At 36.5% G+C, this 24370-nt stretch overlaps 1 long non-coding RNA gene across 1 annotated transcript; it reads right to left on the bottom strand.

The window, feature by feature from the left end:
- Window positions 1–138: 138 nt before the first annotated feature.
- LOC140512669 (uncharacterized) lies at window positions 139–24154 on the bottom strand. Its single transcript, XR_011969873.1, has 3 exons — window positions 23603–24154; window positions 5279–5362; window positions 139–406 (listed from the first exon to the last, which is right to left on the bottom strand). It is a non-coding gene; the product is annotated as an uncharacterized lncRNA (long non-coding RNA).
- Between the last annotated feature and the right edge of the window lie 216 nt (window positions 24155–24370).

The following is a 24370-nucleotide window of genomic DNA, read 5'->3' as shown; positions in this document are numbered from 1 at the left end:
GCAGTTTCATGTGCAATCATCTTTTTAGTGTACTGTCTTATGGGAAGGCTTATTTTGTTCCATGAATTGAAAATAAAATAAAATAAAATAAAAAGAACTATTATATTAAGAGATAAAGTGACTTAGCGAGAGCCATGATGATGGTATGGATTAGACACAAGGGTCTGAACCCAAGTTTTAATGACTCAGACACAGGCTTTCTACCCATTAAGAAATGTTATACTTCATTTCCAAGGGCTTTGAGGAATCACTTTGCTTCTTGAGGGAGCCCAGGGTTCAACCAGCTGTTATGTTAAGGAATGAGTGCCAGCCAATGCTGTCATATTATTTCTGAAGATTGCTTCTCTTCCTTTCTGCTCCTTAATCATTGCATGCTTTATTTTCGTGTTATCAAGTCTCTTCTTAACTAAAACAAAACAAAACAAAAAACATTCTTTATTAGATTGTGGAGAGAATCAAAAAAGGTATTATTGTAGGGGACAGTGGATTGCAGACTTTTTTTTAACATGGAGATTTTCATAGCCTGCACCTGACTTTTAAAGCCCTTAAAACCAATCCCTTTATGTCTTTCCAGTCTTGTTACTCCTTTCTCCCCTTCTCATACTCTATGATCCAGTGCTACTCACTTCTTTGCTGTTCCTCATAGAAGATCTCTATCTCAGTGCACTCTGCATTTCCCCTAGATAACCCCACCCCACACCTGAAATGTCCTCCTTTTTTGGTTCTTGCCTCCTCATTTTCTTCGCTTCTTTCAAGTCTCAGCTAAAATTCCCCCTTCTGCAAGACTTTTTCTGATACTCTTTACTGCCAGTGCCTTCCTTCTGAAATTGTCTCCAGTTTATCTGATATATATCATCCATACTTAGTTGTTTAAGTGTTGGTTTCCCACATTAGAATATGAGCTTCTTAAGGATCTGTTTTTGCCTTTCCTTCTTCCCTATTGCCTATCCCAGTGTCTCACACCTCATAGATATTTAATATATGTTTGTTGACTTGATCAACTCATTGATTTGTGCCCTCAACAAGCTTTTGCTATGAAGAACTGAGAGTCAAGTCATTATTAAGATTAGCAGGAGAACCTGATAATATTTAAATCTATTCTGAGGGCAGTAGAGAATTTCTAGGGAATAATGAATAAATGGCTTACAGAAAAATGAAATCTGAGATTTATTCAGTGATATTGAGAGATAAAGTGAACTATGGATGTAGGAAGTAGAAGAGATGGTTAAACATTTGAAAAATAAGGAAAGAGAGAAGGCAACATGAGATGGGCTTATTCCCAGCTTAAGAAATTTACTGATGAAGGACATATGCTATTGGGTATGATATAAAGACTTATGGCTTCAGAGACATCTATGATAGTGTAGGATGTGCCAACCATTTTTCCATCCCACTAGAAAGAAAACATATACCATTTTTACTTGTTCTTAATTGTGTTTATGTTTTCCATGTATTTATATGTCTATGTGTATGTGTGTGTACATGTGTGTCTGTTGTCTCCCCTTAAAAAATGTAAGACCCTCGGGAACTCAGGTTATTTCATTTTTGTCACTGCATCCCCATTTCCTAGCACGGTGCCTGGCACAAATAAACACTGAATTCGTGCTTGTTGACTCATTGTTTTCTCAATGGCTCTAGCAATAAGATTTTGAAAGAAAGGGGAGGAGAAGTTTAACATTTTAAAATAGAATCAAGTCTCTCCAAAAAGCAGACGAGGAGTAAACCAATAAAGACATTCTCATAGCAGAAGCAGCCTTTAATTATAGGTCAAACAACCTAAACTGTGCTGGAAATCTTGGCTGTACTTTGAAGTGGTTACTTAAGACAGAACATTGTCTATTGTAGGTCCATAGCGCAGATTTCTTTTTTCATGACTAATATTTTTTTCTTTCACTGCATGAAACAAAACCCAAGGAGAATGTATGGGCTATAAATTATCCCTTAACATCTGCCACTTTTTTCATGCAAATTACAACATGGGAATGGAATACAATTCATTTTCACCACACCCTTCCCCTCCTAGCACGCACTTAGTAAATGGTGCATTTGCCTTCATCAGTCTGAGCCAATTCTGTAATTTATATTCTTTTTCTTACATAGTACTTTTATTCTGAAATAAATGGGTAAAATATAAACCTTGATGCGACACAAATATATCAATTTTATTCCTTTTATTATTACTGGTACTAAAATATTAACTTTGTTATGTGAGACTGATCATATAAAATGCAAACATATAACTTTGTAGCATAACAATATACAAGAGGATTTTATCCCTTCTTAAGTATTTTTTACTAAGATCAGGTGACTTTCTGTTTCATATAAAGGTGTTTATTAAAGGCCATAACATGATTGACTTGGTTAATTTTTTTTCCAAATTACCACCAATTTGCTTTCTCTTATACCTTGTAAAATGTCTGAGTAATCTAAACTCGACAATGGTGGTTACCAAACTGCCACCAAAGAGTGTGTCCAAACCACGTCATTGCACTTTCTATTGTGGGGAGAAGTGATAATGAGGAAGGTGTGAAAGGATAATCTTACAATTTTTGTGCCTGAACTGGAGAGTTTAAGGATGGGATGGTGGAAGGATGTTGCAGAAAGATGAGGAGTAGGCAGATGAGGATATACTTCCAATGTACTACCAGTAGGATTCCTTGAATCTAACAATGTTACATTTTACCAGTTAGTTCCATCTGGGGCTCATGAGCTTTGGGAAAGTTTAAGTCCTTAGAGCTGCCTTTTAGGCAGCTAGGTGGTCCAGTAAATAGAGCATTGGGTTTAGTGTGAGGAAGATCTGAGTTCAGACTTGTACCAGCTTTGTAACCCTGGGAAAATCACTCAGTCTTTCTTAACTCCAGTTTCCTTATTTGTAAAATAATAAAGTGGGATTCAGTGTCCCTTTTAGCTCTGAATCCATGATCTTATGATCTCAAGGGGCTAAATAAAAAAATAAACATTCTAAGGTTTTATTAAGGGACTAATTTTTGTGTCAGGAACTGTATCACTGCCTTCCCACACCTATTTGTTAGTACCCTTCCTATCTCCCCCCAAATTACTTTACATATATTTTGAATTGCCCCTACCTGTATACATACTATTTCCCTAGAGTAGAATGTAAACTCCTTGAAAGCAGGGACTATTTTCATTCTTGTGTTATCTTCATGCCCAGCACAGTGCTTGGCAACAAACAGGTATTTAAAAACATACTTGTTTAGTTCAGGTAGAAAAGCCTGTGGCCTCATTCCTCTTTGTAGAGACAATGACAAAAGTGACAAAAAGGGAGAGGCACAAGGTGCTAGGGATCACATAGGTTTTCGATAATTTGAGTCAATTTTATGGACAAATAGAATTCTATATGTGTCATGCTGAATTATGTAGGTTTATTTTTTTCAACAGACTAGAGATGAAAGTGACAAGTTTTTCTTCCTGCTAATGCAACATTCTTGTCTAAATTTTTATTTACTGTATTTTAAGGTTTGACAGTTCAAGGTCAGTGAATTGTGTAAGATCTAACTCAGAAGTTAAAAGTGATATGTATCCATGAATGTGGGAAGATAATGGTAATGTCATGTAAGTCTTAACAACAACGTCCCCTGTTTTACACTGATGATTATTTTTTTCTATTGATATTTATTTTTGTAACATCTATGTATGTGCCAAATTTCATTGAAACCTATTACAAATCCCAGAAAGTTTGGTCTGTTTGAAAAGTGTTAATAGCTGTCATTTTGCTTCAGAATGTCAGACTATCCTTTACCAGACATTTGATATGTGTCTTTTGTTAGAGTACCAGACTACTCCTTTGCAGTACACTTAGCTAGGATGGCCAGAGTGTGCCCTGTAAAGGAAATGTTTCTACTTTTGATCTTGTTATATCTTCAAAGTAAGTATCTCTTTGTAAAGGCTAATAGCTGTCAAGTGGTTAATTGGAACTATAATGTGAGTCATTGATACCTAGGAATATGGGAATATCCACTAACACTGAACTTTCCCTTCCCAGGTCAGAGGCTTGAATTGACAAGTCTTACTATCTGGGAGTTTTTATATTTACTTTGATAAATCTATGATCTCTCTGATGTGGTTAGCTCTGAAAAAGAGTACAACCTTCTCATTTTGTGTCACTTTATTTTATACTGCCTTATAAATCCTGTAAATCATGTACAACAGGGGTACCACTAATATGCTAGGGAATTTTCCAGTTCTCTTGACATGGTACAGTTACTGCTGGAATTTGTGGACAACATGGTTGTGTCATCTTACATTCTCACCACCTGACCAGTCCAGTGAGGTAGCTCTCTAATGGAATCCTTTATACCAATTGTCTTGCAGAATTCTTGTTTGGTAATAGGTATAGCCTGTTCGTAGCCACCATGTTCCTTTCACTTGAAATTTGGGGGTGTTCAAATTTAAATCTTTAGAGACTATAGTTTTCCATTACTTGTGGACTCACAACGACTAGAAGACTATTGTTGAAAACATTTGTTTCAAAGAGAAGCTTGGGGTTATTAAAAGCACTGTACAATTTCCCGAAGGTAATCAAGCCTACTTTCCTTCTCTTCTGTTCAATTCTGGAGTCAGACCATTGTCTGTCTCAGTGTCTATTGAAAATAAATGTGCTGGTGAGTAGAACTAGGAGAAAACTGTACACAATAACAGGAATATTGTAACAACAATAAACAGTGAAAGACTTAGTTACTTTCTGTTCATTATAAGGATCCATGACAATTCCAAAGGACTCGTGATGAAAATGCTCTCCCTCTCCAGAGAGAGCTGATGAACTCTGAGTGCAGACTGAAGAACATTTTCTTTCACTTTATTTTTCTAGGTCTTTTTTTTCCAGCCTGGCTAATATGAATATATGTTTTGCAGGAGTTCATATGTATAATAGATACCATATTTCTTACTTTCTGAATGGGTGAGGGAAATGCCAGAATGAAGGAGATAATTTGGAACTGAAAGTAAAAATACTAAATATATAAATGCATGTATATATCTATAGATGCATGTATCTATATTGTACATATCTATAGATGCATGTATCTATATTGTATATATATATTGTTCATACCCATGCACACATATATGTACTGTTGGACCAACTCCGTAGGTTGTTGTCCATCATAGTCCAAACAATGAGCATTTTCATTCACTTATTTTTCAAATATAGCTAATTAGACCTAACACTTTTGAATGATCACAGATCTGGTTTAGACAACTCCTCAGAATTCCAGTGTCTAGTGCAATCAGCACAATGTTAATTATAAAAAAGACTTACCTGGAGAACCTCATCATCCATAGGGAATTTGCAGTATATTTCCTCCATGAAAGAATTCTTCTTAAAAGTAGAAACCCAGGCTATCTGTAGCCATATGAAAAAAATGTTCTAAATTACTATTAATTTGAGAAATACAAATTAAAGCAATTCACATCCACTAGAATGGCAAAGATGATTAAAAAAAAAGTCAAAATGGCAAATGTTTGTGGGGCTATTGGAAAACATTCATATTGATGCACTGCCAGTGGATCTGTGAATGGGTACAACTGATCTGGAAAGCAATTTAAATTATATACAATAAGTTTCTAAATGATAACTTTCCAGATACCATTGGTATCCCTTTACCCAGAAAAGATCAAAGAAATATAAACAAGTCTTTTATGTACAAGAATATTTAAATGCAGTTGTTTTTTGTAGTGGCAAAAAGAGGAGGGAACAAAAGAGAGGCCATAAGTTGTAGTATATAAATGTAATGGAGTACTATGTGCTGTAAGAAATTAGGAAACGGAACATTTCAAAAAGACAAATGCAGAGTGAAGTAAGGAAACCAAAAAGAATATACGATGACATCCACATTATAACAATGATCAGTTTTGAGGACTTTCATAAACTAATGAAAAATGAAATGAGCAGAATCAGAACAATTTATGCAATAATGCTATTAAAACAAACAACTTTAAAGCAGTGAGAATTATAATCAATACAATTAATGGTTATAATTATTATCAACAATTGCAATCATATTTATATAGAATTATAATAAATATATTCATGATTCCAGAGACCAAAGATAAAATATTCTATACGTGACAGAAATGTAATGGATTTAGGGTGCAGAATAAGCCATAATATTTTTGTGTAAAGTCAGTGAAGAAATTTAATGTACTTGACAATACAGGTTTATTTTATGTTTTTTTTTTCTTTTCTTTTCCTTTAGGGTCAGAAGGACAGAAAATAAATTTATGTTAATTTTTAAAAATTGAAAGGTGAGAGGTGCTACAGATGGGAAATATTCCATGCTCTTTCAGAGGTCACTGTTATTAGTTTTACTTAACTCTTTTACTTTGCCATAAAAGACTTCTTATGAAGTAAGAGTAACCTGTCAATTAGTATAAAAACAAAACAAATTAATGAAACTTTAAAACAAAGCAAGAATGTTGTCAAAAAAAGAAAGCCAAGGATAAACATCTTTGGGTGCTTCCTTTTTTAAAAAAATCTTTCTTGATATTAATTAAAACTCTTGAATGATTATGATAGTCATGTAAATGATTACATGCACACCAGAGGCTTGAATTTACAAGTCTTACTATCAGAGAGTTTTTATATTTACTTTGATAAATCTATGATCTCACTGATGTGGTCTGCTCTGAAAAAGAGCTCAACCTTCTCATTTTGTGTCACTTTATTTTTTGTAAATGATTATCATAATCACATCAATGAATCTGGCTCAGCTATAGATATGGGAAAAGCAAAGTTTATGGAGAATCTCTTTTGTTCAGATTTTGACATACAACTGAAAGGGCAATCCTTAAGGCTGGCCAGCAGGTAGACCATCTAGAATTGACTAGGAGACTGACAGCAGGATAGATTGCCTATGAGAATCTGTGGAGTACTTTTAATAGCCCTAAGCTCATCTTGGAAAAACAGGTTCATCTTTTGAACAAGAATATTTGTCTGCTAGTATGATAAAGTCATAGGATAGCAAGATCTTGAAGAATTAAAATTCAGGTTACCCAAAATGAGTATGAGGAGACTGCAATGCATTATGTAGAATTGTTCAAGTGTCATAAAGAATTTCGCCAGAGATACTTGGGCCAGTTCTATAGCGAGGATGAGGGAAGTCATTAAATAATCTACATGGTTTGCTGATATCCATATAATGTCAAGAGAACTAGAGGAAGACCCACAGCATGTTGCATAAGTATCCCAGTGGTGGATTTATAGGAGAACATGAACTATGGGGAGATTTACATGGCCATCTATATGTATCATTGGAGGATTGAACTTACAGATCTATTGAAGTACGGAAGCACTAAAGTAAGTTGATCATCAGAAGGCCATTGAATAATATTTTAGCTGTTAACATCTTTCAGAAAGCCTTCTATCACTTTAATATACATTTGGAAGATAACTCGTTGGAGTAAATATTGAAGGAGGCATTTATTCCATCAAATTATTTTTTGAAATCCGACAAAAACATCAAAGGAATCTTTAAAAGTATATTTATAGTCATATTAAATATGTAGCAAAAAACATGCCAAGAGACAATGTGATCTTTATAAAGATAATGGTAAAATTTCATAAACAGAAACAAAGGAAGATCTAAGTAACTGGGGGAATGCCTGAGGGAAATTTAAATGTTCATTATTGTGTTAAAACAGCATAGAAAAACCTGTGATATCTCCTAATATTAATCACAATACTAATTAATGTACAAAATGCTGTATTTTTTAAACAAAATTCTAACATCATAAAAGAAATATGGAAACATAAATGGTCTAGGAGAATAAAGGATAATTTGAAAAATAAGTAACAATGAAGGTGTATTTGTCCTCCTAAACTTTAAAATATATCATAAAATAAAGTTGTTATTTAAAACATCTGACAATGAGTGAAAAATAGAAAAACCCACAACTGAATCACAAGACAGGTCCCCAAAATAATAGCCAATACACAGAAGTTCAGAGTTCAATAAATTTTTGGAACATAACTGTGGGAAAGGATTCATTATTTAATAAGTTTTATTGTTATAGCTGGAAAACAGTGTGACAAAAATAAATCTGGTCTTCATCTCGCACCATGCACTATAATAAATTTCAGTTTGATCACTGATAAACATAAAACAGAACTTTTAAACATTGGAAGGGAATGAAATAAAATTTATCTTAATGTGGATGAGTGTGTTTAAATCTCTTAAGCAACTAGGAAAAGGTAGATTCAATTATATAAAATGCAAAAAAGTTTTTCATAGTAAAGAATTGTGTAATTAAGACAAGAAGACAAATAGCAGATTAAGGAAAATGTTTATGGAAACTATAACTAATAAAGTACAGCATTTATAACATTATTATAAACCTTCAAGCACAACACTGCCTTAATTTTCTAAATCACCAAAGGATCTGAACAATTTACAGAACAGAAAAAAATAGTATAAAGAATTACTTGAACAAATGCCCAGCCTCATTAATTTTCAAAGATACATACATTACAAGAACTTTGACATGCTACTTCACACCTATCAAATCAGTGAAAGTAAGCCAAAGTGACAAAATCAAATGTTAATGGAGTTGTGGAGAAATAAGTACATTGATACATCGCTGCTAAAATGGTAAGTTGGCAGACTTTTCTTGAGGAACAATTTTGTAATACAGTGAAACCTTACAATAACATTCATACCCTTTGCCTTCTTATTGAAAACATAGCCTGAGCTTTATCAAAAAGAAAAAAAATGCTTTTCAAAGATGCTATATGAGGTGTTATTTGTGCTTTCCAAGAACTGGGGAAAAAGCTCTAACACTTGAGGAATGGCTATATGTTATACATATATACACATATGTACAATATATCATACATGTCTTAAAAAGTGCCATAATGCAATTCAAATGAAAAATACAACAATATAGAAAAAAGCTGAAAAGATTCATGAAATGCCAAGTAAAGAAAGAAATAGAAAAGTTTATATACTGAGTCCAACTATATAGATAGGAAAAAAAATCTGCTCAAATACAGTATTAAATGAATGAAAAAATTTGAAGCATAGACTTAGAAAGTATAACTAATACATTGTTAGGAGCATTTTGAATATTACATTTCATTTTTATGTAGCTGTAAGAATTTGTGATTTCATCCGTATGTGAAATTTCTCTACCAATACAGATTGCAATCAGCTCCTCAACTTGCAAACCAATAGTCTTAAGAATTGGTTTGGCCAAAAGTTTCATTCTCTGCAGCCAATCAGGTGATGCACCACTCACACCTTAGATAGGCTGTTCTGAGGTAAGAGATGTACATTCTGTTTCACTGGTCTACACTGGTCTGGAATTATCTACACGACAGTAAGAAGTTTAGTAGGATCTGATAGAGCTTGCAGGCTGTAGACATAAGTTTAGTTGGTTTTGTTGTTACTTAAGGTTTAGTAGATACTAAATTATTCAATTATAAAATGTCTTTATGCCATGACAAAGTAATTCTTTAGGAATAGACATGTGTTTTAAGTAACATTTTATTTACAAATAACTTGTAATAGTATCATATTCATAGAAGTGCCTTTGAAGAGACGATTCTAATTCTATAGCAATCTAAACCTGACTCTTCAAGGGGTCTATGTAAAAGTTGTGGGGAGTAGTGAAGTTGCATAGAAAAAAACCTAACATCTTTATTTTCACTAGCTTTCAAAATTTAGCATTTCTTTCAGTTATAAATGTAGACAATAAAAAAATTATCTAGAAAGGGGTCCACAGTTTCACTTGCCTAAAAAGGGGTACAAGGCAAAAAAGATTAAGAATTTTTCATCTAAAGAAATCATTCATAAAAATAGAAACAGAAGAGTAGAAGAAAGCTTTTCATTAAAGGAGACTTTGAAAATCTGTTTATACATATGCATGGAGTATATCATCAGACGGGGATTTCTTAGAATAGCAATGAGTTTATTTAAAATAATAATGGATCCTAATAGATGTACTGTGTTCAGAGTTGCTATCTCTCCACACCTTTTTTTTTCCCCTTCCTATGCTAGTCAGGCATTAAGAACTGGCTTCTTGAGGTTACAGACAGAATTTAACAAGTCCTTGCTTGCCTAAGAAAGCCCACTGGAAGTGAGAGGACAGAGCCCTGTGTTTATGACAAAATATTATCTGAGTGAAAGAGGTTTAGCTCTGTTTCATGTTTTAGGGCCATTTGTTACACTTTCGTAATGCTTACATTGGAAAATAATGTTTGTTTACTAATGAAACATTTGAAATCACTTCAGAGGTATTTACTTAGATTCATGTGTAAAATAGATACAGAGCCGTGTTCATTTTATACAGGAAGCCAGTTGGATAATATGAATATAACTTAAAAGGCCAATCAGGAAATTGCTGGTAAAGGTTTACTAGCATGTTGGCCACTTATCCTTTTAACCTCATTGTATGTAAAGCTGTATTGCTTACGGAAATCAGTCTGGATGCAGGAATGTAGAATTCGACCTTCTTTGATACATAGTCTATCAAAAAAATAAAATAATGGCATAATGAAGAAATGGTCCAAAAGTGATTTTGTTTTAATTATGAGAAGTCAGCTCCTCCAACGAAACATTGCCCCCTACTGTCATAGGATGGAGGTAATATTGAAATAGAAGCGATGTCCCTATTGCACAAAGGGAAGTAAGTAGAAAATTGGCAGCTTGCCCATTGAATCAGTAACTTATCCATTTTGACTGATATGTACCATGAATTTACCAAGCAAAGATGAGTTTTCAGTCTCACTTTGGGTCGTCTAGATTTAGTCTAGGTTTTTTACATTCCTCATCCTCCTACATCCCGAGGTTCCTCTCTGTAACCTTTGACAGTGATTACATTTCCCCCTTTAAGTCTCTTCTCCATCCCTTGGACTCCCAGATATGACTCTCCTTCTCCTTCTACTTATCTAACCAGTCCCCCTTTGCCTCCTCATCCTCATCCTGATCTTTCCAGGGGGATATTTTCTAGCTTTTATGTTCTTTTCTCTCATAATCTAATTTAGTCCCATAGCTTCAACTGCTCTGTTTTCCAAAATAACTCCCAAACCTGTATTTCACTTATTAATATATGTACCTATTGCTTCAGTTGCTCATAGAACATATCCACACGCATGCCCCAAATTTTTTCACCATAGCTGTTTCTCTATACGACTTCACTCTTTCTGCCAATCGTGTCTGTTGCTCTATTGTTTCTACTATGAAGTTCAAATTACTTTGACCAGCATCTCAGTCCTCCAGAATGTAACACGGCCCTCTTTTTCCCCAAAATTCTCTCATATAGAATTTCAGAGTCTGAAGAGAATGAAATGGCTCTCTAGACCAATTTAAAGCAGAAAAAAGTTAACTTTATGCTAAATAGAATAGGTAGTCTTCTGCTTTCCTCCCCCTTCAGTGAGGGAGGAACCCACTATTTCCTAAGAAGAGTCATTCCATTTGGGAAAGTGTCTAATTGTCAGGATTTTCTCTCTTTTACCTTAAACTTAAATTTGTTTCTTTGGAAATTTCTATCTCTTGCTCCTAGTTCTGGTTTCTGGGGCCAAATAAAGCAAGTATAATCTCTCTTCTGGATGACAAATCTTTTGCTCTGTTTCTTTTTAGCCAAACAAGACTACTACCATTACTCAAATGTGCCTAAAATTGTCTTGCCACCATGGCTATGCTTATGTCATTATCTATGTCTAGAATGTCATCTCTACCTCTCTCATCTGTTGAATTCTTACCAATACCTTAAAACTTAGCTCAATTTATACTTCCTCTATAAAATACACCCTGGTTTCCCCAATTGGTAATGAGTTTTCTCCTCTTAGACCCCATGTAGAACTTGTTTGTATAGTTTAGGTATACTTGGTGAACACAGTGTGATATAGTAGGAAGAACACAAAGTCTATAGAGGCTGAAATTTGAGCTCTGACACTTGACTGGCTGTGTGACCTTATGAAAGTCACTTCAGTCCTTTGGAGTTTAGTTTCCTTATCTACAAAATACTAGCAAAAATTACTGTGACATTTATCTAACATGATTATTGTGATGCAAGATGTTTGTAAACCTTAAGGATCTATGGAAATACAAATTATCATGTATTATTAAAATATAACACCTGCTATGAAACAGGTTTTGTCAGGACTAAAACAAGGCATGGAAGCTGGGGTTTTGCTCCAGGGTGCTGAATTTAAAGAATGTCAAATTTAGTAGGTACTGATGACACTTGTAGTGTTTCAATAACCGAGTAGGAAAAGGCAGCCTTTAATGAACAACAATTAAGTGAGATAGGAGGCTACCAGATGGCAAGCTGGGATAAAGTTCTATCCCACCCCCCAGCCCCAAATGCCAATGATTGCCTTCTCGTGAGTATTTTTGCACTGGTGTCCAAAGATCTCTTCCTCCACATCATGAGGTGGATTTTCACCAGCCCAATCACTCAAATAAAGGCATGTCTCATGGTACTTGCTCCAGGCATCAAATTCGTGGTTATGCTTCTGTATTTTCTATTATAGTGATTTGCATGCATGATGCTCCCTATACAACCATAATTTTCACAGAGGTAATGACTATATATTCTCCAAACTTTGTATTTCCCTAGTGCTTAGAACAATATTCTACACACAGAACCTATTTTATAGATGCTATACACACACATGCATACACGTACACACACATGCATACATTATATATATATATATATATATATATATATATATATATGCATATAAGATATAGCAGTATTTAAGTGTGCCATGAGGCTAATGAGATAATAATTCTTCAATAGTCTTTGAAAATTAATTGTTATTTTAATGATTGAGTGTACATGTGTTCAATGAGATTTGTGAGAATAGCAGTACAATTTCACAAATTATTTTTGCTAGGAAAACAGGCTGCATATGTTACTGTCTTCCAATTAAAACCCTCTCTGAGGTTTCTGCTTATGTCTCACCAAATTCTCCTTAACATTTTTGTTTCAATTCTTTTGTTAATGTGAAACTGAGCTGCAGTGGCAGGAAAGAAGCTTTGTGCCCTCATTGCCACAGTCAACTAAAATTAAAACATATCTGTTGAACAACATTTTCATTATTGCCAGAACTCAATCTCTCTAACACCACTAAAAAAGCTCATAAATGACTCAAAATTGTGTGTTCTGCACTTTCTCCAAGTAATCTCCATGGAAAAGCAATGTAAATGGTGTGTAGCTTTTGATGAATTATGCTACTCTCATTCCTAATGTAAGATTGAATTTCTTATTATTAAATGGTAGTAAGCCAAGATGGTTGGTGGCCTAATGGTCAATTAAATTTCAAATGGACTTCAAAGAACCAGGATTAGTTATTTCCTCTTTGCTTTCAATTCTTTAATAATCTTTTACTCAAATCCCCAAGTAATTTTTATAAGTCAGAATGTATTTCATTTGTAGTAGTTGTTAAAAGCATTGCAAGATTCTTTTCTGTATTTTTCTACAACTCAGTATTTTAAAAAAGCAAGTAGGTTTTTTTATTTTTTTTAATCAGTGATAGAATGATGATAGAATTAGGATTGATGGTTCTCCATTATCATGTCAGGAATATGCCATCTTCGTTGCACTATGTATATTGGTTTAGTCTGCTTTGTTCTCTTAGGCACTAATGCTGTACAAGTCTGAGGCAGATACAGTGGATGTTTTATGCAATGATCATAAATCTTGACAGAAATATGACCAGCACAAACAACTTAAGTTAAAAGAAGTAATATCTTGACAAATTCTAGGTAATAGTGCTCCATCTGTCCTATAACAGTACACAGGATTTTGTGGGGGTTGGGGAGAGTAGAAGAAATAGAAGTGAATTTATTTGCATTTCCACCTTTCTCATAGTCAAGGATATATTTTCAGGCCCTACTTAAGGTGTCTATAAAACCTAAACTGGATTTGAGATCACTCCTAGTTGACTGAAACACTAATGGACTTGAATTGAAGAAATCTGAGTTTGAATGATCAGTTTCCATCATTATCGTTCAGTCATTTTTCAGTCATGTATGACTCTTCATGGTCCCATTTGGAGTTTTCTTGACAAAGATACTTGGAGTGGTTTGCCATTCCTTCTCTCATTTATTTTGCAGAAGAGGAAATTGAGGCAAACAGGGTTGAGTGACTTGGCCAGCTAAGTGTTTGAGGCAAATTCTAAACTCAGGAAGATGTCTTCCTGTCTCCAGGTTCAGCATTCTATCCAGTGTACTACCCAGCAGTCCATTTCAGTTCCCAAAATCACTAACTATATAACGATGGGCAAATCATGCCGAGCCTTAGTCCTTTAGGATTACTTCCTACCCTATCAGGTTGTGATGTAAATTCCCTTCATGAACCCTACGGCATTACTGGTAAATATGAAAATATTACATAAATGTTAGCTGCAGTGTTGTAACTAAGTCAAGAAACTAGTCCAGGAACATGCATTTCTAATACATTTTGGAGTTATGGGGAAGGGTTAGATTTTTAAAAATTATGATGGATTTCTTCATTTGCATATTCCTTCCATTTTTTTCCTAAGAGCAATTTCAAGACATCTTGTATTCAGACTAAAATGAGAGTATGTCTGACACAGAACAGCAAAAGAGTCATTTTTTAAAATAAAGGATTATTCACTTATAGTGGAACAGACTTCAGAGAGATGAAGTGACATGCCACTACCAATTTAGCAGGCAGGATAGTAGAGCGGACAGAGCACTGGACTTGGAGCCAGCAGAACCTGAATCCAAATCCTACCTCAGATACATACTTGCTAGGTCATGTCTCTTTAGTTTCCTCAGCTCTAAAGTGTGGATAACAGTGCCTACCTCACAGGACTGTTTGAGGATCCAGTAAGATTGCTTATATAAAGCTATATTAAGTGCTATGGAAATACTGACCATGATGATGATGGTGCCTGGAATTTCAGCCCAGGTCTTCTGAGTCTAGCATCTTTTCCCGTATCATGCTGTTTTCTCTATTACATAAATTCTGTCAATGAGCCCTGCCACTGTGACGAGAAAGCCAGGGGTGAAAAAAGGTAAAGTACCACCTCTGACTGGCTTGAGCCTTATCACCCTGCAGTCACCTAAGTCCTTCAAGCTTTGACAAAAGTACACCTAAGAGCATTAGGAGGAATTTAATAAATGTTGTCAGGAATAGAGCTACTGAAGATGGTACAGTAAAGGAGGAAACCCGGTTGAGTTCTCCCAACCTTCCCTAAACAACTTAAAATAGTGCCTCAGACCAAATTTTGAAATGACAGAGCTAACAAAAAGATGGGGTGAGACATTTTTTTCCAACCTAAGACAACTTAGAAGGTCAGCAGGAGAGGTCTGTGACACTAGGGTGATGCCTGTCTGGAGCACATGCATGGGGTGGCAGCACCAGCGGAGAGCCTTGGAGGTGACAGCAGCAGCAGCAGCAGCATCTTTGAGAGCAAACCACACAACATGGGGGCCAAACAACTGGTCAAAAAGATTACAAGGGACCCTTTGCTGGACTGGGTGCAGCTGGTGCTAATTGTCAACACTATTAGCCATCGGCAGTTCTAGTTTGTAGTTCCAGTGCCGAAAGGAACGCTTGTAGTCAGTCACAGGAACACAGGGCCCTGGTTTCAGTTCCAAGGCAGAGAGGAACAATAGCGAAGAGGGCTGCAAGAGAGCAAGGGACCAAGAGGAGTTCTAGTGCTTTGGCTGCAGTGGAGCAGAAGATCAGACGGCAAATGACTGTACCTCTCCCTGCATCACACCACCTTGGAAGAACTCAAAAATGGCAGACTCCCAGAACAGCTATGAAAACAGCAGCATGAAAAAGCCTGAAGTGTGAGACAGTGCAAACTGAGCATGACTTTCTCATGTTTGGTTTTTGTGATATAGCTAATAAGGAAATATGTTTTGCATGGTTTCATGTATGTAATTGATACCATCTTACTTGCCTTCTCAGTGAATGGGGGAGGGATTGGAGAGAGGAAGATAATTTGTAATTCAAAATTTAAAAAAGAAGAGAATGTTAAACATAAATAATATATATTTTAAAAGAAACATTACAGCATAATAAGGACATGGTATGAGAATCAAGAATACTTGGGTTTCAAGTCTTGCCTCTGACATGTACTAATTGTGGAATGAATAAAAAGACATTATTAAGTGAAAAAATGCAGCTTTCACTGACCTTGTGCTTCATCCTTCAGACCTGGGGGTGGGGAGAGGCACAGTTGTTGGCCTATAGCTTAGGAATCAAACTCAAATAGAAAAGATTCTCTGAAAGCACATATTGACTTAGAAAACCACAAATTAACATTGTCTTTGTTGCATTATATTTCTGTTTATTTTGTTAAATATTTCCCAGTGACATTTCAATCTGCTTCAGGTTTTGCTCAGGAATTGTTTCTTGTGGACTATTGTTGCCAAGGTTGGCACCACTGGTTATAGTATAACTCAAGTTCATGACTTCTCCAGAAAATGCACTTAAAATCACAGAATCACAGATCTGTGCTGTAACTGATCTTTGGAATCACCAAATCCAACTCCTTCATTTTACAGTCAAAGAAATGGGGCCTAGAGTAGTTAACTGATTTGTCCAGAGTCACACAGCTACTCAGTGTCTGAGGTGGTCTGTCTTCCAAATCCATTCTGCTGTTTGTACCACCAGAAAAGATGAAGCACAAAAAAGGAAGAAAGGACCCAGGTTAACAGATTTCCTCAGCTGCCTTGCCCTGCATTACTAAAATGAAGTCTCACCTCCCTCACTTGCTTTCTATGCTTCCAAAACATTCATTTCTAAGAATGTGACAGTCTAAAAACTAGTCCAGAAGCTTGTTCCTTCATTAAGTACTCCCACAAGTCATCCATGGCAGTTGTCGTATTCTATACAGACCAATGGTCCTGCCTTCTGGATTGTTTGCATAGCATATACTTAGCAAGGCCAGTCTTTTCTTTCATCTTACAAAGGAAAGAAAGCGACCTTGCCTCAAAGAATATATAGAACTGAAAGACCATAAGAGCCTCCTTTCATGCATCCCTCTCTGCCTTCTTTGATATCAATCTTCCTCCTAGCTTATCTCTGAAAAGAATAGACGATGCTAAGACTTACTCCCTTTTTCCTTCAGTCCTGCCAGAAGAGTATACTACAGGTTTCTGTGCTTCTTTTTTCTCTAAGGTATTCCTACTCCAAGGGGAGGTTTGAACTTACAAATATCATTTGTCAAGGCTACTCCTTGGCCTTTATAAACACAGCTCTGTAGGCCGCTTATCCCACGCTGAGAGTGTTGGTGAACTTTTAACTTATGCTACCTGACTCAAGGCCCCAGTTACTGCAGTGGAATTGTAAGAGTGAAGATTCTTCCTTGTGGTTCAGGTTCATGGACTTGAGCATCAATCAAGAAAAGGTTCTCAATCTGAAGCACTGAATCTCATTTACCATCTCATCTATACTGAATAGGGCCTAACCTTATTGATACCCAAACTGTTAAGTCCATAGAATATTTTTTCCTGTACTGTCATCCCTCTCCTCTTCACCCTTCAGGGGTGAACCTTCAAGGGTTACCCTTAAGCCACAAAAATTCTCTTAATGATGACCTTTCCCAGGGTTGACACATTCCATCTCCTCACTAAGTTGCTATAGCAGCAAGCACCCTGACACATCCAGGATGACCTGTTGGCACAGGTTCTTGGATCTACTTTTCTAAAAGGAAAACAACTTTTGAGTGGTCAGCAATCTTCTTTCATCACATATACCAACAGAAAAAATACAAACAGAGAAATGAAGACCAACAGAGGGCTTCTAACTGTCTGATCATAAGCAATACGTACATCAGATCAACAGACAAATCCAACTGCCTGACCAGCACACACATACATAGTTACCAGAGAGAGAAGCATCAATAGCTGGGTTTTCAAAGGGGGGGGGGTGCTCCTTAATGGCTACCCAGAGTCTCACCTGGCACACAAACTTCTTCCAAAGAGTAAGTGCCAAAGCAAAATTTCGTCTCAGAGTATACGTACACTTATGACTGGTGACCCAATGCCTCATTAGAAATTAACAGAAGTTGTGGGCCTTTCTACAAAACAAGCCTCCTCTAATCAGCTGATTAGAGGAGGCTGTTTTGTAGGAATGGGCTCCATCTGAGGCCTATTAATGGACAGGGAAGATCTTTCATTAACATTACAGTTGCAGGTAGTAAATATAATACCCTGGGACACCCCCTCTCCCAAACCCTATCAGGGATCACATGACATAATCTGATTTGTCCACTAGTTCAAAGCAAATACTCCCTAAAATGTAACCAGAACAGATGCTTTTGACATACCTCCATGACTATTTCCCTGCTTCTTTCCTCCCCTAGAGTTACCTTCATCATTGAATTAAGTGATTTGCTTCCCCTACCTCCCTCAAAAAAAAATGGAAGCAGACATCACCATGAAACCAATGTGGCCATATTCTAATAGGCTAATGTTGATAATTATAATTTCCTTGGGCAACTGTTTATCTCAGAATGCCCTTGGACAATTATGACCTATATGGCCTTGTAAAGGCTCTATCCTTGTAAGGATCTATTTTAGCTCCCAGGCAATTCTCTTCCAGGCCATCTCATGGACACCTGATATTCCAGTGTAGAAACACTGACCAAAAGGTCCTAGATGAATGTTAACCTATTCATTCTGCTTATCGTCTATTTTAGAGTCTAAAGACAGATTCTAGAAAGTTGAGTTAAATCAGAAATTCAGACCATGAACAAACTTTGGCATCTTTACATTTTGTGAACTCAGGACCACCTGTGTAAGGGATGAACTCCTGACCTCCAGGAAAGATTCTCAGAACCCAGCCAAAGTCATGAAGAGCTGGTCCCTCTTCCTCCCACTTTCTCTTCCTCTCTCCTTTCACTACTAAACCAGTTATAATGTTCAAAGGTCCCAAAGTCAGATCGGAGGAGAGAGATATCAATAAGACCTTCCTTTCCCACTAATCACTGTGACCTGAGGATTCCTATATACCAAGAGAAATATCCTTAGCATATTCGGAAATGATAATATTCTCATTCCTAAGGGGAATACTGGAAAGCCAACTTGAGGACTCCCTCCCTCCACTTTACCCTACCATAAATGTATGTGTGTGTGTGTATGTGTACACTTGTACATTTGTAACACCACTGCCTTCCAACCTCTTAAAGACTTGATGGGCTACAAATACTCTTAAATTAATCTGATGTGGATATGTAAGTATGCATGGGTTCTTCTCTCCACTCACGGCATTTCCTTCCAAATGTAGGAATGAAAATGCATAGAACTTATCAATTTTCCTCTTCATTTTATGGAAAAATCCTATGAGTCTAGATAAATAACAGTAATTCTAATTCTAATTGGTTCCAAGAGTGAGGTCTCCCTTCAATGGGTCCAGGTCAAGGTCCACTTGCACTACCAATACTGGATGTTTATAAAGAATTTAAAGGAAGCTGTGACCAGTAAGCCCATGGTACTGCCACCATTTAGAGGGCCAAAATCTCTAGCTCATTCACAGCTATGTGAGCTCAAGACTTTCTTGAATCCTCAGTTGTCTCTATGTAGTTTGGGAGGCTATTATGATCTCTCCCCAATTAATCAGTTATCCAACTTTACCGTCATAACAATTTAGACCACCAGTTCATTAGACATAGGTACTCTGTTCCTTTAATTTCTCATTTCAGTCATTTATAGATATTTTCATCTACATTTCTTCCTCCAAGCTCCAAATTCTGATCAGTTGAAGAAACATTTATAATGTGTCTACTATATGCAATCCAGTTTGATTTTCAGTTAATGTAATTTACGCGCACACACACACACACACACACACACACACACACACACACACACACACACTTCTTCCTTTGACTTCTCTGACTTTTCCACAATACCCCTACGTTGGGTACCTAAGCCTGGTCTCCTTTTCTCTTCCCCATAACCTTTTTAGCTTTCTTTTGTACATTTTCTTCCCCCATTTGAATATATGCTTCTCAAGGCCAGGAAATGTCTTTCTTTCTTCCTTCCTTCCTTCCTTCCTTCCTTCCTTCCTTCCTTCCTTCCTTTCTTTCTCTTTCTTTCTTTCTTTCTTTCTTTCTTTCTTTCTTTCTTTCTTTCTTTCTTTCTTTCTTTCTTTCTTTCTTTCTTTCTTTCTTTCTTTCTTTCTCTCTCTCTCTCTCTCTCTCTCTCTCTCTCTCTCTCTCTCTCTCTCTCTCTCTCTCTCTCTCTCTCTCTCTCTCTCTCTTTTTCCTTTATCTCTCTCGTATTTCCAATACTTAACACAGTATCTGTCACATAGTAGGTGCTTAGTAAATATTTATTGATTAATTGATACATGTTAGTAAACACTGTCTCTCCCCATTGGAGGAATTCCATTATGGGAATAGTTGCATTCCATTTGCAATAGTGCTATCCTAAAACATTCAGTCACCTTTCTGTAAACTGATGGTCACTTTCCTGTAGGGGCTTAATGTCTTCTTGAAGGAATTTCCAAACCAATATTCCCTCCCCTCCCCAACAGTGAAAAACAATTTTGCCAGAAGTGACAGAAGCCCTATCCTAACCCCTCCCTCTACGCAAGTTAGGTTATTTTTTCTTAAAACATATTGAAACCATCTTTGATACTCAGTTGGCTCAGGAGACTAAAGGTTCAGACTTTTGGAAGCAAAAATGACAAGTAAGTGATTTATAAATATTATTTCCTTTGATCTTCACAACAACCTTGTAAAGTAGTAGCCATTATTTCTGTCATTTTCCATTTGAGGAAACTGATGTAGGCAGAGATTAAGTGACCTGTCCAGTTTCATACAGCTAGAAAGTATATAAGGCTGGATTTGAACCCAGGTCTTCCTGATTCCAGGTCCAATACTCATTCCACTATTCCATTTTGCTGTCTAGATGCCTTTTGACATCACTTCCTCATAGCTTGAGTACGAAGTAGCCTCTAGGGGGCAGAGGAGCTCTAGGAGTGCTCCGGTACTTGGTGATGGAGATCATTCAGGCAATATCGCTTCATTCAGTTCAATCAACTCATCTTTGTTGAATATCTTTCTCCTGCTCTGGCTAAGTAAATCTGATTGTGGTAACTGTTGAATATGAGTGTCTTATTTTGCTCTAGTATTGAACATAAACTGCCAAGGAGCTGGTCTGAATCAAGCCCAGACCAGAGCACTGGGTCTACTAAAAAACTCTGTGCCTGGGTATATCCAGGCAGGTTCCAGGAAACCAGGGCCTACATAATGTGGATATTATTGTCATCCAACTGACACATATCTCCATGACCCCCTGTACTTCTCCCCTCCCAACTCTTGCTCTAGAAATAGTAATGAAATCAATCTTTATTGTTGGAAAGATCATGCCAAATGATTGCCCCATGACTCCACTAATGATCCCTGGAACTCTCTAGACCAAGATCTCTTCCTTGATTGCCATGCTCCTACATGTATTCTATTCTATTAGAAAAATATAAGCCCCTTGAAAGCAAGAATGGTTTTATTTTCGTCTTTATAGTCTAGTACAGTGCCTGGCATGTTGCATGAGTTGAGTAATCCTTGTTTGTTCATTCAACAATGAGCTTACACTGGCTTAGCAATACTAGTTTCTGTCCCCACTACTTCTGGAACAATCAGTAGGGAAACAATGACAGAGACAGGCACCAGTTTTGCAACTGTAACTGGCAGCTCTGGAGGAATCATGAATCTGGTGGAATTTGTTGGAATGCACAGTCAATTACAGGAAGCACTCCTGTTGTATCGCAAACTAAGCAACTACTCCCAGAAGTTACTGTAGCTGTTTCTCAATCCCTGCATTAAGTACAACATAAGACCCTCTCAGGTTACTAAAGGAGAGTAAGAAGGAATAAAACTCTATTTATAACTGGGTAGGATTCCTGTCTTGTGACTAAGGTATAAGTAAGAAAAGAGGGAAGGGATTGGAAGATCTTGTCAAGGACACGTACATCAATGATCTTGTAACACGGTCATTACCTTTCTTCCCTTTGATGTACTTGGTACCCAGACATGAGCAGCTTGCGGCACACTTCAGTGCATAGTAGACTTATGCAATGAAGGGAAACAAAGAGAGGTTAAGCCATGGAGACAGACTCCACATGACACTGTCACAGCAACTTCTTGCCTGACTGTTTTGCTCTTTCTTTCCAAAACACACAGTTTTGTAACCAAAATATAGTGGGCCAGCTTAAGATCAGCTCAGAGACTTGGGTGCTCCTGGCTTTAGCAACTGCCTTAAAACAACTTCAAAGTGATACAATGATGCCCTTTTTGGTCCAATAATAACATTTTCTCCTTCCCTACCCCATAAGTGCCTCCCTAACTATGGAAACAAGTGGTAAAGGTTGTTAGGGTTAACATCTACATCACCGTACGTAAAGAATTTGTATGGTTTGGAGGAATAAAGGGAGATGGAGAGGGAAAGTTCACAAGTTCCAGTCCTGATAGAAAGAAACAGATCAGAAACAATCTTAATTATTTATCTTTGCATCTCTCCTGGTATTCTATGTACAGTAGGTATATAACATACTTGTTGGGTTCAACTGAATAGAACTATTCAGGTTTTAACAGTGGTTCAAAAGAACTTGCAATTTATCCTAAGATACATTTATTATTCCATATTGTTAAGAAGAGATGACAGGTCCATTTTGAACTGAAGTGCTAACAAGGTAAACTAAGCAGAGACTAAAGTATTTTGGAAATCACATGAATGGAGAACAGCTAGACTAGCTAGGAAAAGTTAAGGGCAATGCAGCCATGGTTTCCAGGACTTTTATGGCCTAAGGAATGTGTATACCAACAATACTTGTGAAACATAAGATACAATAGTTTCATTCTTATTTTAACACTTCAAAGAGTCATATTTCGATTGTTTGGATACTCTTTCCAGTGCTATAGATCTCAACATCCCCCTCCCCCTTTGTCTTCAACAAACAATTCAAAAATATTTTTTTGAATATCTTCTATGTGTAAGTCAATATGTTAGGCTTTGAGGATAGAAAAGAAAAAAAAGTACCTGTCCACAAGCAGCTTAATTGATTGAAAACAAAAAAAATTGAAACCCATTTGCCACTTATGAATAATAGCATAATATTTCTATATGATTCATGCCCTCCTTTCACCCCCTACCCCTATTCTCTCCTCTGGGAATATCTGTATTTGGTGCATATTTGCTTTTACCCAGTGTTTCTCCTGGGAACATCAAAATTTGGCTTACTTCAAGGATGTTTGAGTCAGTTTATTGGCTAGCAGCCAAGGTATCAAGTAAAGCACTATGAACATAAATATATTTATTACAAAAACAGATAAGAACATAAATAGGATTCAGACTCAAGTCCAATAAGAAGAGGGAAAAAAACCTCATAGCTTCTATAGAGAAGTCCTAAGATGTGGAAAGCAGTACAATTTATGGTCTCGTAGCCAGTATGTGTTCTCTATGCCCATCTAGTGACCACTCTACCTGTTTGCTGTTGTCACCATGTCTACCCCTCAAAACTGTTACTGTTGTGGCCACTGCTTACAACCTTAGACTCCCACAGCTCTACCCTCGGTGAGGTTTCCTTAGCCCTAAGCTGGTAAGACTGTGGAGTCTTTTCTTTCTGTAGCAGAGTTCCTTAAGTAAATTACCTTTATGAGTTGTTATAGCTGAAAAAAAATGTCATCACTTGGTACCCAGTCTTCTTGTGATAAGCATCTCCGAACTTAAATGGGCCAATCTTCATATGGCAGATACAGGACCAGTCTCCTATAAGGCAGTCTTTCTAGATTGGCAGGACTTCATAGGTCCTATTTCCACAGCCTTTTAGAGTCACCTCCATGTCTTAGGGAAGGCATGAGAATAGGTTTTTACTGAAAGATTTATGTGGCCTAATATTGGAATTATAGTTACCTACATTATCAAAGAATAATGTTTTCCGCATTAGCAAATTCTCCAAAAGCAAATAAACCTTGAAGTTTAATAATGGACACCAAAGTATTCTTTTAAATCCTGGTGACACCACTTTCAAGAGCCACTCCCACAGTGACTATGGATATTATTGCTGAATCTGAAAGAGGCTTGGGAACTTTAAATACTGACAGTTTAACTGCCATTCCTCAGTAGGGAGGGTGTGATTTAACTTTGATCTGGAAGGAGTCTTTGAGGAGACAAAGAGTTTTAACTGCCATCTGTAAAGAGTTTGAGTTTTAACTGTCATCTGTGAAGACACTGGCAGTTTAACTGTGATTCTGAAGAGACTGTTAGTAGTGAGGGCTTTCAAGAAAATGTGAGAAAACAAAGAAAAAAGAAGATGAATAAAACTTCTTGTCTGATGTAATTGTTTTTAATTCATGTTATGAAAATCATTATAAAAATAATTCCTTGAAAAGTCTGTGAAGGTTGTGGAGAATTTTAAC

Source organism: Notamacropus eugenii, chromosome 6 (genome assembly GCF_028372415.1).
Source record: "Notamacropus eugenii isolate mMacEug1 chromosome 6, mMacEug1.pri_v2, whole genome shotgun sequence".
NCBI lineage: Eukaryota > Metazoa > Chordata > Mammalia > Diprotodontia > Macropodidae > Notamacropus > Notamacropus eugenii.
The sequence above is the reverse complement of the archived record's forward strand: the minus strand, read 5'-3'. Positions and strand labels throughout refer to the sequence as shown.